The sequence below is a fragment of the Aedes albopictus genome, chromosome 2 (genome assembly GCF_035046485.1).
Source record: "Aedes albopictus strain Foshan chromosome 2, AalbF5, whole genome shotgun sequence".
Lineage (NCBI taxonomy): Eukaryota > Metazoa > Arthropoda > Insecta > Diptera > Culicidae > Aedes > Aedes albopictus.
The window spans coordinates 418,021,431-418,040,760 of record NC_085137.1 but is presented as its reverse complement, the minus strand read 5'-3'; the positions used below and the strand labels follow the sequence as shown (position 1 = coordinate 418,040,760).

General features: G+C 37.0%; 1 protein-coding gene and 1 non-coding gene across 3 annotated transcripts in view; both read left to right on the top strand.

Moving 5' to 3' along the window:
• Positions 1-19,330, top strand: part of LOC134288495 (uncharacterized) — a 674,651-nt gene that overhangs the window by 79,010 nt on the left and 576,311 nt on the right. The window lies entirely within an intron of this gene.
• On the top strand, positions 12,526-12,602 carry Trnat-agu (transfer RNA threonine (anticodon AGU)). The gene has a single exon. It is a non-coding gene; the product is annotated as a tRNA-Thr (tRNA).

The window sequence follows — 19,330 nt, the reverse complement described above, 5'->3', positions numbered from 1 at the left end:
AAAATCTAGTGTACGAATAAAATCTCATTCCAATTGAAAAATATCGAGTCGAAAGTGGCATCATTTTTCGTGTTTTGGGCTGGAAATAAATGCTCAATAGAATAACGGTTTTTCAAGCTATTCTGCGCTCTCACAAACATGCTGTAGAATTTACGTCAATTTTACAATTTTTATGCTTCCATACGTTAAAAAGTATCCTTTATGATATTGGAAATTCCTCCCCCTACATATAGGAAAACCTCTCATATGAGTATTACGATTGTTTTGAGCACTCATACGTTCAAAAAAATCTCTGTCCTTTTGGGACTACTCCTAGGGATTCCGACAGAAATTCCTCCGAATAATAGTTATTTTGTAGGGAATCCTTCAGAAATTCGTTTTGCGATGTTAGCATTAGCATTAGCATTAGCATTAAGCGAGTCGCACAAATTCGTAGGTGGTACAGTTCTAGACCGCTGTTATGAGGGTTGCCTCCTTCCCGTCCGAACCAAAGCACAAAGATTTGGGACTAATCTCTGACTCTTAGACAAGACTGAGCCAATCCTCCAATGGTCGAGCACTGTCCTGGCCACGTCCTTGCGACTGCTGAGGAATGGGAAAGGATGGTTAGTTTTGGACACCCATGAAAAATGTAGACAACTCTACGATCTCTCAGGCCTAGGTGTCACGGGAATTTGGGTGTTGTTAGTGGAAGGGTAAACTCCAAAGGATACGCTTGGTTAACGTTCAAGCACACCATTGTTAGACTGCTTCGAATCAGTTGTCTGCCCGATTCATCCTTGTTTCCTCGTCGTCTTGATGGCATTTGGTTCAATTACTAGATTCTTCGGTTGATAATCTGAAATATAAAATAATATTAACATCGTACGTCAAATAAGCTACATATTAGTGATACGCTCGCCACAGTTGCATATTTTTACAATATTATTTATATCATACGATAAATTTACCTCAAACCTGCTGAAATAAAATGTTGATTAGCAGTACATTGAAACAAAATTAACTACAAAACACAAAAAAGCATCAAACTTTGATCTTGGAATATTTACAAACACGGTAAATATCAAGATCAAAATTTGATTTGGTAGATCTTACACCGCAATGCACCATTATAAGGTGATCTACCCACGTTACGGGTGCTCAGAAATTCGTTTTGCGATGTATTCAGAAATTCTTCTAGATAATTATCCAGAAAGTCCTTCAGGGATTCCTTCAAAAATTTCCCCCTAGAATTTTTTTTGTATATTATTTCAAAAAAAATGTCAGGAAAACATTGGGAAATATTTCCGGAAATTCCATTAGATTATATTCTAAAAAAAATCTCAAATATTTATTTTAGAAAATCTTGCTTGATTGCTTCAGAAATTCCGCATTAAATTCAATAAGAAATCCTGGAGGAGTTTCTTCAGCAGTTTTTCGAAAAATTGTACCAATAATTTCTCGAAATTTGTCCAATTTTTTTTTTTTGAGAAATATCTCCAGGTATTGCTTCAGAAATTCCCCCAGTGATTTCTTTTAGCAAGACTTCCATGAAGTCTTTAAAAAATTCTGAAAGGGATTTCTTGTGTGATTTCTCTGAGAACTCCTTTGAGAATTATTCCAGAGATTTCTTTAGAAAAGCCACAGAGGCATTCATGAATTCCTCTAAAGTTCTCAAGAGATTCATTCAGAAACATAGAACTAAAGAATAAAGAACTCTTTTGCAAATTCTTGCTTGGATTTCTTCAGGTTTTTTTTAGTAAATATTCCAGAGTTTTCTTCAAAAACTTATCCTGGGATTCTTTTGTAAAGTCATCCATGCATTGCTATAGAAATTAATCCAGTGATCCTTAGTTAGTTTCCTCAAAAATTACTCCTTGATTTTTTTTCTTCTGAGTTATTTTCAGAAAATACATTCAGCGATTTCTTCGAGAAAATCAATACTTCTGAATTCCTTTAAATATTGCGTTTACTAAAAAATAATCCTACAGGGATTCCTTAAGATAATCTTCCAGGGATTAAAGAAAATCATCAAAGTTTCCTCTAGAAATTCTTCCAGAGATTCCTTCAGTAATTTATCTGAAGATTCCTTAAGGAATCATCTATGGGTTCCTTGTACTCAGTATCACTATACTGTTGTAATTGTACTGTATCTTTGAAAATTACTCCAGGAAATCTTTAATTTTTTTTCAATTCCTTCCAAATATCTCAAAAATTTCTCAAGAGCTTCCGTTAGATATGCCCTTAAGAATTTCTTCAGAAATTCCACCAAGAGTTTGTTTAGGATTTTTTTTCTATTTTGTTCTATAGAAAATCCTCCTGAAGGAATCAGAAGCTTCTCCAGGGATTTCTTCATAATTTTTTCCAGGGAGCCAACAGTTTTATATTTCTTTAATATTTAGGTTTTTGGTCCTAGGCTGGATCATCTCTGCATTCAGAAGTTCTTTCAAAGATTGTGTTAAAAATTCTTTCAACCAGCGATTTTTGTTTTAGTAAATATTTTGGTGATTTTTTCATGAATTTGTACAGGTATTTCCTCACGAACTCCTTTCATTGGAAATTAGTTAAGAGATTGTACGGATTTTGTTTTTTTTTATTGTACGGATTACTCCAGGATTTTTTTTTTCAGAAAACTATTGTTATAGTTCTTGAAGGATTTCTTCAGAAATTATTCTAAAGTTTCACAATATCATCTCTTGGAGCTTCACCAATGGTTTTCCTGGAAGTTTCTTCTGGTAAATCCAGGAATTTTTCCCGATTCTTTTAGGAATTTCTTTGGGATTACTTCAGAAATATCTCAACGTATTTTTCAGGAATAAGACTTTAGATTTCTCGACAAATTCTTGAAAAATTCCTACAGGGATTCGTTTGGTAACTCCTTCATGGATTCCCTCTGAAATCTCTTCAGGTATTGCTTCAGTATTTTAATGATTTCTTTAAGAACTACAGCAAGGGATTTCTTCAAAAGTTTTTTCATGGATTTTTTTCATAAAATTCCTCCGGAAATTCATCCGAGAGTTCCTCCAGGAATTCCTATAAAAATTTCTTTAGGGGTTTCTGCAAAAGATTCTACAAAAGTTCTTTCTGAATTTGCTCGTCAGAAATATCTCTTTTGATTTCTTCAAAGATTCTTCCAGAGATGTTCCAGCAATTCTTCCAGAAATTTCACAAAAAAAAAATATTGGAGAATTTTTAAATTTTTAAAGCATTGCTTCCTAAACTTTTCTGCGCAATCCCCAAACCGCTTTCAGTCACGCTTGCATTGTTGTACGAAAAGCGGGGTGACGAAAGACTGGAGGGTTGCGAGAGCCAAGCTTGGGAGACGATGTTTCAAAGGAAGCCCTCAAAGAACTCCAGAAGACACCTGTGGAGAGTCCTAGAAAAAGTTATTGAAAAAATTCTTGAAAGATTCCTGGAATAAATTTTCTGAAGTAATCTCTGTAAGAATGCCTGGAATAATCCTTGAATCCTGAAGGATTCGTCGATATATCTCTGAACAAACTCCAAAAAGATTTTCAAGAGAAACTTTTCCTGGAATTAATTCCAAGGAAAACCTGATGTAGGAATTCCTGCAGTAGATTCCTAGGAAATCGCTAAAGAGATCTAACGGGCACCCTTGAGAAGCTAGGACGTATCAGGACAGAAGATACTGAAATTTGGTAACCATAAGTAATCAGCATTGAATTTATTATGGCAGTAGTAGCTCTACTGCATCGAATATCTAGCCCTGAAAGCCCCAAGTATTTTACGGATATCAACAAACAATTCGTTCTGAACAAACACCACATATTTGTATTTCTTTATCATATAGAATTTCTTGAAAATATCATCTAGATATTCTTCCATAAATACTGATTTCTCGCTAAATTAGTATATTTCCTTATATTAAGGGGGCTTACTAAACAGTTTAAAATGCGACGTTTAATCGGAATAATCTGGATTTACCACACGGGTTCCCAACCGGTGGTCCGCTGCCCTCTGGGGAGAGGGGGGGGGGGGTGGTCGTTAAGCCAGTCTAGAGGGGCCGCAATGTTACCAGAAAAAAATAATTTTTTATTCTATTTTGTGAAAATTATACCAATTTTTAATTATGTATACCGCCCCCCCAAAGCCGCAATTTGAGGAACAAATTTTCAGTATAAAACGCCTTCAGAAGAAAACATTTTTTGGCTGCGCCGCTATTTATCAACAACGACTCAAATTGAATGTTTATGACATAATTTTTACGAAATGTGAGTGTCGAATAAAAAAAGTATCATTGATCGTCCAAAATCCCTCCCACAGTCAATATCTGGCTACGTCACTGTACCAAAAAACTCGGTTTCGTTTATTTAATTCATTTTTTTTTTCTAAAAATTTCCATTGGACCGCAGATGTTTTGACAATTCTTGAAGGGTGTGGCCACCTCAAAAACGTTGGGAACCCCTGATTAAGCGTTTTACGCTGTTCAGTGAATCCCCCAATTGTTCATTTTATTGTACTGTCCCTCCCCTCCTGCAAGAACTGATGTTTAGTCAGTTTGAAGAAATTTTGATTTAAAAGGTTGTGCCTAATAGAAGAGGAAGCCAATATGCGACAAGCTGGTTTGTACAACTTGTAAATCCTGAAATACACTGTATACTGATGTTTGCTATCGCTCAGTTTACCCCTGGTTGTAAACCAAGCTCAGAACTGTGCCACAGACGAAAACTCTGTATGTGATCCGCCCACACATGTTGCGTGAATGTCAACACACAATCACAGGTGACCTTTTGTGAAAAGGAGATCTCCCCTCCTCGCAATCTAATGACCCTAGCGACAAATTGAAAAATCCAACAATGATGCTCGTCGCTCTAAATTCAATCGGGGATGAGTGAGCCCCCCTTAGCTGTCGATATAATCTCATCCCCGGCCCGCCCACGCTGCGTTCGCTTAGTTTTTCCAGAGCTCGGACGGACTGATGATGCTACTATATGGCTTCTCAGGGTCGTACGGCAAACAATCAAAATACGTTTAACTTCGTTTGTTGACTTTTTCATAGGGCAACAACGGAACGGAACGAGGTGAGATGGGCCAGTATAACACTGTCCGACAAAAAAAAACTTTTGCCGTGATCAGAGACCCCATTAGTCGGGCATAAAAGCGCATGGAAAATGTAGAAAAATGCCATTTTCAAATTTGTTGGAGCACCCCTAGAAACTTTTTGAGATGAGTTTGAATTTTATTCATTTTTGAAGGTTCGACAAGAGCTTTAGAAATAATCATAAACACATTTGAAATACAATATCTTTGAAATGCAGTTTTGTGCACCGCTGAAATTTTCACAGATCTGAGAAGCAACTTTGATAAATAACTAGTCAAAATTTCTACCTATTACGACATTCCGTTTCATTGATACATATCCGCGAAGGCCTAACTCTGACTTATATAGTGAAAATCTTTTAGGTTTATTTTATTAATCTAATCCCATAAAGCACGCCCATATTCATATCCATTTAAAAAGCTTCTATGCGTTAATGCCGTGAAGCGTCAGTCTTTCGGATACTTCGTACGCCTCGGAATATTGGATGGATTTCCGCTCCAGTAGGAGAAGACGTTTCTTGTCAAGTTCTCCACTAGGTCACTAGATGTGACGTCCGTTTTCTAGTGGTAATATATTTTTCAGTCTCTGACTGAAGAAGGTGAAAATTGTATTTCAAACATCTGGTTTAACTAAGTATGATTCTAGAAAGCTATACGAGAAATTATAGGATATGATTACAAAGGATCCACAGGAAGAACGTTAATTCATTGAGGTCAACATGAGTATTTTAAGGAAAAACTTTTCCAAATAAATGTTATGTTCTAATTGCAGTTTTCAAAAAAATTTTTGTCTCTTATGAAAATGAACAAAGTTTATTGTAACATTTGACATCAAATGTTACTTTCATAATCATGTTTAAATACCAATAATCTGCGATTTTCAATGCGATGGATTAGGATCACAATTCAGGCAAAATACACTTCGTCAACTTAATTCAAGAAAGTATTTTGTTTTGATCGAATTGCGAGTCGTGCCCAAATTTAAATATCCATATATCGCATATGGATGAGAAGAGAATACTTTTCAATGATTTAGTGTGTATCTTAGCAATCATTCCAGATTGCTTGACCTGGTGGATATCAAGCAGTTCCATGTTCTTAAAAAATTAAATACGATGCGGAAAATATTTTCAAACTCCAACGACCTCTGCATTGAAATTAATTTGGACTACACTCTTAAAAAATTAGGATTTTACACGTGACGTAAATCATCAACGTGCGTAAACATTTCATGACTGAATGGAAAATTTGACTTAATTTTACATCCATCATGTAAGTTCGAGTTGGTTGCACAATATGTCAACAAACCTATCTGACCAGATAGGTAGAAACAGTTTCACATTTATCGTTTGTCTCGCAACTTGGTGATTTTGCCGAGATTTATAGTACGTGCCTCTCAATCAGCGGATCAGAGTTCAAATCCAGTTCATTATTTTATTTACATGTGTGTTATCTCTCGTTTCGGCTCTAGCAATTGCTAGCTCGATTTTATTTGTGATAGAAGACGTAAATTTGTGTCAAACGGGCCGCTCCTTTTTTGTGCATACAAGTGAACTTAAATTTACATGATTTTTTCTAAGAGTGTATTTGGACTAAATAAATTATATTAACTCGCCTCTGTGCTTCTGGATAGATAATATTTAACACTGTATTAACAAATAGGGTCTAGGATCATTTAGGCAGGAGCACCTATTTTAGGCACTTGCTGCTATAACTCAGTCAATTCCAAACCGATTGACTTGTATTGTTGCACATCTAGATAATATGCGTATCTGATCGTGTCTCAAAAATCAAGTCAATCGGTTCTAAATTGACTGAGTCATAGACACAAGTGCCCAAAATAGGTGATCCTGCCCAAATGGTTCCAGACCCTATGCTGCTGGAACTTATGAAGCAATTTTACAATCGTGGAGGACATTATTTAGCTTGAAATTAACATTTTACTACATGACAAATTCAATTAATTTCATAAAAGTGTCTTCAATGGTAATGCCCCAACATACACATTCTGTATTGTGAAACTAACTAAAGTGTAATGAAAGCAACAGTGCTTGTACGATAACTAATGGTAAATGGAGAGTGTTCTCATTTTTGGTTTGCATTTTTTTAGGGTTGTATTGTTTTGAACAGTCGTGAACTCAACCCATGTTTTCTGCGCAATGCCAGCTTCAATTCATTGTATTGAAATAAGTTTGTATTATTCAATAAAATTATCAATTTTACCACCTTGGTATGGCTAGGAGGTTCTTCGAAACATTAAGTGAATATAGACAACCCACGAAAACACAGGGAACGTTTTTTTTTTGTACTGATCGCAAAATATAAATGTATTAGATTTTATTTTTATTTTTACACAGGCTTACCACGTTAGTAATTTGAAAGATCGACCGGATTTTCTTCTCGAAAATTTGAATTCAATTATTTAGATCACAAGTGTAGCATTTCGAAGTCAAATCAAAGTAAAATAGTTATGTTGTCATGATTAGATAAGGATAGGGGCTTGCTTTTTGTGATTGAATTAAGAGAAAACTTCAAGGATTTGTATTATATAAGTCATATTTGATTCTTCCCGGATATGTATCAATGAAATGGAATGTCGTAATAGGCTGAAATTTTGACTAGTTATTTATCAAAGTTACTTTTCAGATCTGAGAAAATTTTAGCGGTGCACAAATTTGCATTTCAAAGATATTGCATTTCAAATGTGTTTATGATGATTTCTAAAGCTCGTGTCAAACCTTCAAAAATGAACAAAATTCAAACTCATCTCAAAAAGTTTCTAGGGGTGCTCCAACAAATTTGAAAATGGCATTTTTCTACATTTTCCATGCGCTTTTTTGCCCTACCAATGGGGTCTCTGATCACGGCAAAAGTTTTTTTTTGTCGAACTGTGTAATTGGAATTCTTTCTTATTCATACCTACTGGGGAAAAAAGGGACTGCCTGCTGAGTTTTATTGGGATTATTTCTTTTGCATTTGTGTTTCCTGAATAATTGGAAGCCAGCTGTGAGTTAATTCGTTTTTCCGATTGATGGAATAATATTCAACAGTTTTGTTGGGGAGGAAAGTTGCTGAAACCTGTCAGCTGCGTCGCTTATAACGGTAACTAAGCAGCTGCTTTGGATTCAGACAAAGAATCAATCTGAATGGTCGTTCAACCTGTGTTAGGATCCACCTGGTTCTCCAATTTACGGCGTATCCAATATCCTGATTGTCAGATGGAGCAGATAGATGGTCATCTTTTGAGTAGTTCTCCAAAATTATGACAAATCCTGTTTACCAGCTTACTGTTCCATGAGCACTTCTAGAGTTATTAACCTAATCTATAAGAAATTCTTGTGGGAGTTACTCTGAAAATTTTACAGGAGTCCTCCAGGAATTCATGCCAAAAAACCTCATGGAATTCCTTCAAGCAATCATCCAGGAATTTTTTCAAAAATCCTCGAGATTTTTTTTAGAAACTTTTAAAATCAATTCAATTAGATCAAAATTTTTTCCCATCATTTAATCAGGGATAAATACCAAATACTCCCTGTAGAATTCTTACAGCAATTACTTCAAAGAGTTCTTTAGAAGCTACTCTAGGGATTTCTTTAAGGCCTCCCTAACTGATTTCTGCTAGGATTTCTTCTAGATTTTTCCAAAACCTTCTGGCATTTCTGAAAAAAAAAATCCAATGATTCTTCCAGGAAAGTTGCAGCAAAAGTCAGCAGAATTGAAAAACAAATTCTCCAATTATTTTCTGCAAGGATATTTTTTTATTTTCTAAGGTTTCCACCTATTTTATGAAAGGATTACTTCATTCCTCAAGCATTTCCTTCGCAAATTTCTTCAATCCATGCAAAAATTTTGCAGAAACTCTCTCATTTATCCCTCTATATATTTTTTGATGAATATCTCTAAGAATTCTCCCAAGATTTTTTTCCGAAAATGCTTCAAACATTATTTTTTTTTGCAGAATGTAGCTGAGTTCACTACGGATTTTTTTCAAGAGTTCACTACATAACCTCCTACAAGAATTCCCATTTTTTTTAAATTACCTGCTTAGATTCTTACAGGAATTATTCCTAGGATTCCAAAGATGATTATTGCAGGGATTTCTCCAGAAATTTCTCCAAGGAGAAGATTTTTTCCGAGGATTATATTGAGAATTCTTACAAGGATTACCCCAGGAAAAAATCCAATTTATTCTAAAATTCCTCCTACGACAACTTTAAGAATTTTTCTTGGAATGCTTCCAAAAACTTCTCCAGAACTTCTCACAAAGATTTCTTCGGGAGTCTATGAAGAAATCATTCCAGGATCCCAAAGTCTTCAATAACTACATCGAAAATACTTTCAATAAACCTTTTAGCACATCTCCATGAATTGTTTCAAAAAATTCTTCTAGAGTTCTTCAATTTATTCATCTAGTTATGTGAATTCCTCTGAAAAATCTCCAAGTATTACTACAAAGATTCTTCTAGAATCTCTCTCTAGAAATTTAAATTCTTCCAAGATAATAAAAGTTACCCCAGAAACTCTTCCAGAAATTTCTCTAAAAAATGCTGCTCAATTCCTTGATCCGGGAATTCTTACAGTATTTCCCCTGAAATTCATCCAAATATTTCGTTTTGAATATCTCCAAGAACTGCAACAATGAACATTTTCTGAGGATTCCTTAATGAGTTGTTTCTTTTAATGTTTTCTCCAAGATTGTCCCAAAAAGTGTGCCAAATATTTCTTCAAAAGAATCTCTGGGGAATCTTCCAGAAGTTACTTCTAGGATTCCTCCACACATATCTTCAGAAATAAATCTATGAACAGAAATGCCTCCAAAAATTCGTCTTGAAAATTCACCATCGATTCTGTTAAAGGATTCCTAGAAGAAGTCCATCAAGAATCTCTATATGATTACTTTCGATGATCCCTACATAAGTCCATCCAAGGTCACTGCTTAAGATACTTACCAAGCATTTTTTTTTCTAGTAACTTCTGCAGAAAAACTTTACGGGGAAGTCCTTGGGTGAATCAAAAAATCATCAAAGGAAATCCCAGAGGTATCTTTAGACGAAATTCTTGTAAGAATGTCTGTAAAAAATCTTTGAAATAATTGCTGGAGAAAATTTTTGGAAAAATTGCCGGAGAAATTCTTGCAAGAATTCCTGGATTCCATTCGGAAAGAGCGCCTACAAAAATCCTTGAAAGAATTTCTGAAAATAAAACCTGGAAATTCTGGAGAAATCTTTGAAAGGATTCTTGCAGAGAGTTTTGGACAAATTACTGGAAGTACTTTTGCGAGAAGACCTAAACAAATCCTGGGAGAAATTTTTGAAAAAAAAATAGAAGTTTTGAAAGAAAATTTTAGAGAATTGAGGAGGAATCATTGAAAGAGTACATTGATCAACTTTTGTTCGATTTCCTTTTTTGGAGTATACCTTGGAAGAATATCTGTAGAAATCTTTGATTTATTTTTTGCAGGAATCCTTGAAGTAATTCTTGAAGAAAAACTTGAAATTTTCTTGATAAATAACGGATTTTTTTTTGGCAAAATCCTCAAATCGATTTGGAGGAATTCTCTGAAGGTTTACTCTCGCCTTGAACAATTCTCAAAAGAATTGCTGAAAAAAAATTTTGAAGAAATTTCCGGGGAAGTTTCTATTGCAGATTTCTCCAGGAGTTCTATCTGGGCCTCTTCCGAAGAATTATCCCTTGACATTTTTCCAAGAACTGCCTATGGGGATTCCTAGACTTTCGTCTTGGTAGTTCTCCGGGAGCTCCCTGGAATTTTTGGAGGAATTGCCAGAACTAAGTTGTAGAGTAATTCCTAGAGGAATCCCTGAAATGAACTGCATTAGAAATCTCTGAGAGCAACTCTTGGAACAATCCCCAGATGGAACACCAGTAGGTATCTTCAAAAGAAACTCCTGGAGAAATCCCATGGAGGAACTCCAAAAGTGTTTCTCAGAAGTTACTTCTAGATGAATCCCCAGAAAGAAGTCCTACACCGGGGAAATGCCTAAATGGAACTCCAGGAGGAATTTCCAAAGGAAATTTCTGGCAAATCTAAATGTTATCATAGAAGAATCTCCAGGGAAAACTCTTTGTGGACTTCAAAGACGAAATTTCTGGCGAAATACTCAGGGGCACTGTTAGGGAAGTACTCAAATGGAACCCCTGGAGTAATTTACAGAAAGAACTCCCAAAGGAACCCTTAGAGAAATTCCCAGAGGAATGTCTAGATAGAAGGAACTCCTAAAAGAACCGCAGAAAAATCTCTTATAAGAACACCTTGAATAATCCACAGATGGGAGTCCTGAAGAAATTCCCAGGAGAAACCTCCATAAAAAACTTCTGGAGGAAACGTCCTGAATTTTTTTTTCAAAGGAACTCAAGCTGCAGTTTCATCAGAAATTTCCATTATTCCATTATTTCCATCACCAATACTTTCCAAGAAATCCTCCAACAATTTCTCCGGTGAATCCTCCATTTTTCCATTTCTAGAACTCCTTGAGTATTTCTGACCGGGGTACTCTCTAGTAGCCTTGGGGAATGCACTAGAAATCCTTTCCCGAAAATTCTCCAATAGTTCTATTCGTGACTATGTAATCATTTTCAACCGCCATCGGGTGCTTCTGGGGAAATTTCCCTGCGTGCTCACCCTGAGAATTCTTCAAAAGATCCATCAAAAGCTCCTTCGGAACTTTCTCTAGGAGTTCTATTGAGAAGTCCTCCAGATTTTCCGGGGGTCCCGGAAATGTTTTTGAAATACCCATCGGAATTTATTCGGAATTTTGTACACCAGTTTTTTCGTGAACTTTTCCAGTAGTTCCTTCAAAATTGTCTCTGAAAGTTTCTTTGGAAAACGTTTCAAGAGTTCCTTCAACAGTTTCTCAAGGAATTCCCTAGGATTTTTTCCAGAAGTTTATTGGGAAATTCTAACAGGTCTTGCTTGAATAGTGCCTTCGGAAATGTCTTCAAGAAATTGGGAAATATTGGGAAATTGTTCATTCTGGGATTTCTATAAAAAAATCAACCTAAACCTTATTTTTAGAATTTTTAAGCCCATTATTCTGAAACTCCTCTTGAAGATCTTATGAAATTTGTGAATTCCTTCTGAAGTAATTTCGTCAGTTCACTCAAAAGTTTATTTTTGTTTTGTGAATTACTTAAAGAATTGGTTTAAAATTCTTCATGGACATTTTTTCGGCAGTTCTTGTGAAAGCTCTTACAGGAATTTCCTGACAGATTTCTTTTGGAAATCCATTCCGGAGTTTATTCAGAATAATCTTCCAGCTGTTTTCCCCTTATATTCTTTAAAAATGCTTCCTGAATATCCACCAAAAGCTCTTTTAAAATTTTTGAAGTTTCTTCAAAAACTCCTGCAAGAGTTCCCTTGAATAACTCTCCCGAAGTTCTTTTGGAACTTTGCAGAAAATCCACGTAGTTCTGGTGGGGTTTGAAGTAACAATTCAGGTTGGCTTTCTACTTCACAGAATTGTTACTTGTTCTGTGGCGGAGTTGGTTAACGCGCCCTGTCTAGTGAACTTGGGGAGACGTGGGTTCAAACCCCACCAGAACTACCTGGATTTTTTCGCAATTTTTCCGCTCAATTTGTTCATTTTTCAACACATATTGTGCCTATGAACTTCAGGCATTACATATGTCTATTACAAAGTAATTTTTCAAGCGATAGTAAATGGGAAGTAAGTGATTTGTTTATCAGTTTATGTCTATTTGCTCTGAAAAATGTGTGACACTGAAATTTCTCCAGATGTTTATACGGATATTCCACGAAGAGATCAAAAATATTTCTAGGAGCTCATCCTTAAAATTCATCAAAGTTGCAGTGGTAGTTCCTTAAAAACATTCCTTTGGAAAGTTCCCCTCACCAGGAGTTCCTTCAGAATATCTTTCAGGAATTCTTTCAGCTATTTCTTACATAAAACTATCAGTGGGAGTCCAGAAAATCCTTCAGTACTTTTTCGAAGCTTCCTCCAGAAGTTCTCATGAATTTTCTTTGAGAAATCTTTTTGAAATACCTCTCGGAGCTTCTCCAAAGAATTTTTCCAGGCATTTTTACGAAAAATTCTCTGGCAGTTCCTTTGGAAAACTCTTCCACTCTTAAGAACTGCATTCAATTATTCTAGATAAGTTGCTATAAAAATCCATCCGTGATAATTTCCCAGCAGTTTATTTTGGGATATCTATAAAAATTCTGTTTGGGTTTCTACCAGTAATTCTTTTTGTTATTCTTCAGGAAATAATCTAAAAACCCCAATAATAGATACACAGAATAAAAAAAAATTGCAGAATTTAGATGCACAATCGGCAGATTTTATTCGATTTTTTCTTGAATTTTCCAAAAAAAAATTAAAAGGATACGAATTCATGTTTTAGGGGAAATTCTTGCGGAAGTTACTGTGAAAATTCATGCTGGAATTTCTTGGAAAGAATTTCACCAATTTCTCGATAAATACTTGCTGAATGTCCACCAGGAAACCTTTTAAAATTGTTCTGAAATTGTTTCAGGAGTTTTCTCGCAGATTCCTGCAGAACATTGGTTATTTCTCCAGAATTTCCTTCGGAAGTTTCTTCATTAGGTTCTTAGGGAATCCCATGAGTATTTTTTTTTTCGCTAATGAGAATTTCATCAGGATTTTTTTTCAAAAATTTCTGTCAGGCTTCATTATGAGATTCCCCCAGAAGGTAATTCGGGAATTTCTTCAGGATTTATTCCGGGAAATGACTCCTAGATTGCTACCAGGGGTTGCTTATGAAATTCTTAAGTGGATATTTTGAATTTTTTTTCCAGCAGCTCTTATAGAACTTCCTCCATAAATTCCCACGGAAATCCTTTCAAATTCCTTCTAGAAAATCATTTTGAAAATCATCCAGAAGTTCTTGTAGAAGTTCCTACAATAATTCCTTCCAGGGACGCGATCATTTATTTGCAAAAGAGCCACATTCTCTTGCGAATCTCTCAGGTGAGAAGCATGCTTTCAAAAGCAGTGTATGGAAAGACTCCCATTCCTGGTTCCTTAAAGAGTTTCGGCTAATTTTTGTAGGACTTCTTTCGAAAATTCATCCTTCAGGAGTACTCATGGAAATTCATCCAGAAGTTCTCTCAGGTATTTTACCAGGTATGTCACAAAAGAGTCACGGAAGGTTTTTGGTTGCACTCAAGTCAAAGAGGGTTAGAATTACATTACTATAGCTCCTATGCAACCGAATACCTCCCGAATACCCCCAGAGGAAAAAGGTTCAATAATAGCATATTTTTAAAATGGAGAACAAAAAGTGATATTTGTTTGTTTGAGATAAGAGTGAGCTATTTGATTGATCTTCAAATATCATATTTTGTTATTGGTTAGATGGTTTAAGAACAAATTTGTGCTATTATTTTCAGTACTTTTACCTCTTATCTCAAACAAACCAATATCACATTTTGATCGTCAGTACTTGAACTCTGCCCGGGCTGCGTTGTCGTGTCATTTCGGTAACTTGTGTGCTGATTGAGAGTACCGTAAAATGGGGTAACTTTGATAGTTTTTCAGCGAATTTTCTAAATATTTTTTCATGTAACAGTATTTCCCCGAGTTTTATATTTTTAAAACAAGTACTGGGGTATCAGTTATCAATTGCAATTGAATGATTCGATAATCTGAAATATTTTGGGAGACTTTTAGTTTTCCATATGAGCGAGAATCAGATTTTCATTTTGGGGTAACTTTGATAATGCCCTGAAAAACACATCAAATCATAAAAAATAATCACAGATTGAAATCTTAGGAGTATGAACATGATGAGAGAAGCCTTGTGGAATATATCAGATAGAATTTTTATATCAAAACATTGATTTTTACTGAATTTTACATATAAAAATGTGTTTGTGGAGTACTAAGTGAAAAACACAGTGGATTTAGCTATCAAAAATTATCATCTTTGTAAAAATATATGTTTAACGGTACATCAGCATATGATTACATGCTATTCATGGTGAATTATCTTATTTTTTGGGTTGTTTTTTTAATGTTTTATTAACATATTTTGAACAACACAGATTTATCTACATGATATTACAAGGGCAATGCATACTTTTAGGCGTTTAACAATGTATGGAGATTTAAGGCACAATTTATAAAATTGCTTCCATTTCGTAAAAACACACTTCGTTAAGAGATTCAAGGCCAGATTTGGAATCTACTATGATGATTCTAACGAGAATAAGAATCCATTCATTGAAAAAATAGTTGTAACGAAGTCGTATAGCAGATTGTTTGAAGGGGTTGACAAATGACAAAAATATTACCAATTTTTATTTTTTGTTCAAAAAGTTGTATTTAAACTAGGTTTTAATGAAAATACGTCTAAGATGAACTTTCATATGTATAGAATTGATTTACGTTTGCCTTTTTCTTAACTGGTTGAAGGAATCACAGTTATAAGATAGACTATACAATGCCTGTCGCACTATCAAAGTTACCCGCATTATCAAAGATACCCCGTTTTACGGTATATACTCAGAGATAATCCAGTGTCAATATCGACGGTTCCCGTCGGCTTGACGAACAGTTGTTGGTGGAGCGTCTGGGAATTGAACCCTTGACCATCCACATGTGAAGCAAATGCAAAGTCCGTAGGAACACGGGGCAACGCCTATGATTTATATTTGAGAGGGTGTTTGAAGTAAAGCGCTTTCGCTTTCATTCCATACAAAATGCATGGAGCTTCAAAATCAACACACACAATACGCGACACGACAAAACACAACACTTATCCTTCTTACAATCGGTTTTGATGATCGATGGTTTATTCGACAGGCAATCTGGTCCCATTAGCTTCTATTGAAAGTGGTTCGAATCGGTCCAGCCGTTCCGGAGTTATTACCATTTAGGTGTTCCGGGCCGGTACCCCTGAAAGGGACAAAACATGAAAATGCTACAAACCCATGCATGAAACACATCAAACCAAATGTTTGGGACAAGCGGAATATTTCGGAGCCGGTTCCGAGTGTCCCGCCGGAAGAGGTAAAATGAAAAATTAAACATAATTCATGAATGCGGTACATCAAGTAGTAGCGTTTTTGATATCCCAATAACGGTTAGTAAGAAAATAGACTCAGACCTTATTCGGGACAACCGGTACTGTCCCGGAACCGGTTCTGGGTGTCCCACCGGAAGTGGTCTTATGTAAAAGTGAAACAAACCCATCCATACGATACATCAAATCGCGGCTTTTTATGTAACCTGATGGACATTAAGAACAAACGTCTTGAAATCCCGCTTCAACAGTGCATCAGAACTTCAGAGGCACAGATCTCAAGAAGCAAGCTTCAAAAAACAGTGCATTTCATTGTTCTGTTCTTGCTCACTTGTAATAAGCTTAAAATAAGAAGATCAGGTGTGCTGGTTTTGTTTACTAAGAGATTTGTGCGCTCGAAATCGTGAGGTGGTGACGAAGTCGGCCATTGTGGCAGCCATTTTGAGATTCTAACAAGTCTGTCCTTAAGCAATGAAATATTCTCTTACCATATTTCGGCTTTATTTGGTAAAATATGAACGGTTAGCAAGAAAATGGACTCAGATAACATTTAAAACTACCGATAGCGTTCGCAAACCGGTTCCGGGTGTCCCTCCAGAAGTTGTTAAATGTAATTATACCCATGCATGCGTTACATCACATCGCGGTATTATCAATAATCTGATGAACAGTTAGCCAGAAAACTTTCTCGAGATTACCGGCAGTGCTCCGGAACCGATTCAGTGTGTCCCGCCGCATTTGGGCAGATATAAATATCTGCCAAACCCATGCATGTAATACAACAAATCCAGTATCATCAGGACCCAAGAACTCCTCATCCTACGTCAATAGAAAGATCATGAGTATGTACTTTACGAGAAAAGCACAATCACCACTAGGTGGATTAATCTGGTTTTTATATTCCCAGTTCAAAGTCGACTAAAAGGTCACTTGAATCCCTTTGCATCTGGGTCCCTTATTTATTTCATGCGGTATTAGATAACGTAAGGATTGAAATGGCATTGGCCGAGCGTCCAATCGTATATTTATCTCTCGATGATTTGTTTATTCGGAATTTTGTTTATTCGTCCTTTTGCTATTATTGAGCCTTTCGGTTCACGTTAGTGTTCGTGTATGGAAAATCAAGATCACCCAAGAGAGTCTTGGAGTAAAAGCCTTCACATCTACGCGCGTAACTGGTCATTAATATCCATTCAACAAAGCTTCAAAACCACTGTCCAAACGCAACCCTTTTGTCCCACCAACCCATGTCAAGGTCGCCACTGTATTGATTGTGAAAATTTCAAGGCTTCACGGCCTTTTTGCGTGCCGTACCGTGCGGTATCCATAGCGAACTTGTCTATTTAGTGCTGAACCATTTCATAACGGATTTGTGGCCGACAATCCGTGTAATTAGGCTAATTGCTCGAACAACGCGCCGGCCTTGTCCATTGCCATAGTCGTCGTTATTGTTGACTACCGCCGCAGCCGCCGACGCCACCGCATCGACTCCGAGCCGCTATGATTCCGCCGTTCGGGTGGAGTAGAAAATGGAGAAGAAAATTAAAGTGCGGTCAATTAAAGGACCCACCCCGCTCGCAGTGTTCGCGGTGACCGCCGCCACTTTGCTTTGGTCGGTCAGCCATAGACGAATGAGATCGATTCACCGCACAGCACAGACAGCATACAAGGACGGCCCGCTCTGGATAGTCAAGTGCTATGCGGTTCAATATTTGGAAAGGGCACGTTCTGAAGCAATCGATTCCGACCTCAGTGAAGGTCGACCACTTGAAGAATGATTGTCTCTGCCCTGATGATGATGATGATGATGATGGAAGTGTACCCACCATCAGCGCAAGGATTACCTATGGCTGCAGAATCATTCCCGAAGGACATGATCTACCTGATGGTTTGTTGTAGCAGGGTGAGTTAAAATCCCTGAATTCCTTCGGTAGTCAACATTAAGTTGCTAGCTCATGACAAAAGACTGGCAACTCCACGAACTTAAGTCCGGTCACCAGTTCAATTAACTCCCTTAGGCTACCCCCCGTGTGTGTGTGAACCCCGCAATATAAAAATGGAAATTATATAATATAATACATAATACATAATCAACGGAAGGTAAAGTAGGATAGATCGTGGCGAGCCCATAAGTACAGTAATTCACGCAAAACCTGTGGAATTAAGAGTATCTTCTTCTCGTGGTATGGTCCAACTGGGCTTACAATAGAATGATTGTCTCTGCCCTGATGCACACTATCAACGAGCTGAACTATTGAATACGGTGTCAAAACGTTAGAAAAACTCGAACTCCATTGCAACATTTAATCCGTCCATTGAAAGTTCCTTCGGCACAGTGAAACCCTTGCCATCAGTATCAACCACAGACAGGGTGAAAGGGCTGAAAGGCACACGATTAACACATTCTACCGCAGGTTTTCCACCAAGAACGTGGATTTCGCTGACAATCAGCCTGTGACTGGCAGCCACAAATGGTTGTTGGCACATTCTCGCACATACACACACACGCACACACACACGATAAAGTTCTTCATTGCGAGTTTACATGCTCTCGTGACACGATGCTCGAGTTTCGACACCGAACGAACTGAAGCTCTGTCGCGTCGCCGTCGAGGAGATTGCTTCTCGGGACCTCCGTCGCAGTTTCCGTCTATCGCCGTGGGGTCCATGGGTCGCTCGCTCGGTCGCTTGCAGCAGATGCCTGGTGCGCTGCTGCTCGCCGGTAATATATGGCTTGCCGGGTACTGCGAGCGCTGACTGAAGTTGCTACCGTGAAGATATGTATCTGCGGTGTGCCATGGTATAGTTAGCTATGCAGGAATGTGAATGCAGCAGCGGCTACAGATAACGTAGTGGTGACCGGCGACGACAACGAGGTCGGTGTGATGCTCGGTGGTTTGCTCGGTCCACATCGTCGTCGTTTTGCTACTATTAATCAGCTATTTTATAGCGCTGACAGGCAACATGCACCAACCGTGGCGATAGTTGAAATGGAAACCATTAAAATGGGGAGAAGTTCTCATTATCTGAGTGGTAGAACAGACCTGGTTGACGGTTTGACCATCGCAACGGAGACATTGTCCGTATTTTATTAGCTTTATCTACTTTGAACAAGATTAGTCTATACTTTTTTTTAATTGAGAAGGTCTTCAATATTTAAGGAACTGCACTGGCAGTTCTGTTAATGAGATATGGAACAAATTGTGGATATCTTAGTGCACGGAGGAAGTTCGAGCCAGCGAGATTTTATTCGCGTTACCATTAGGTT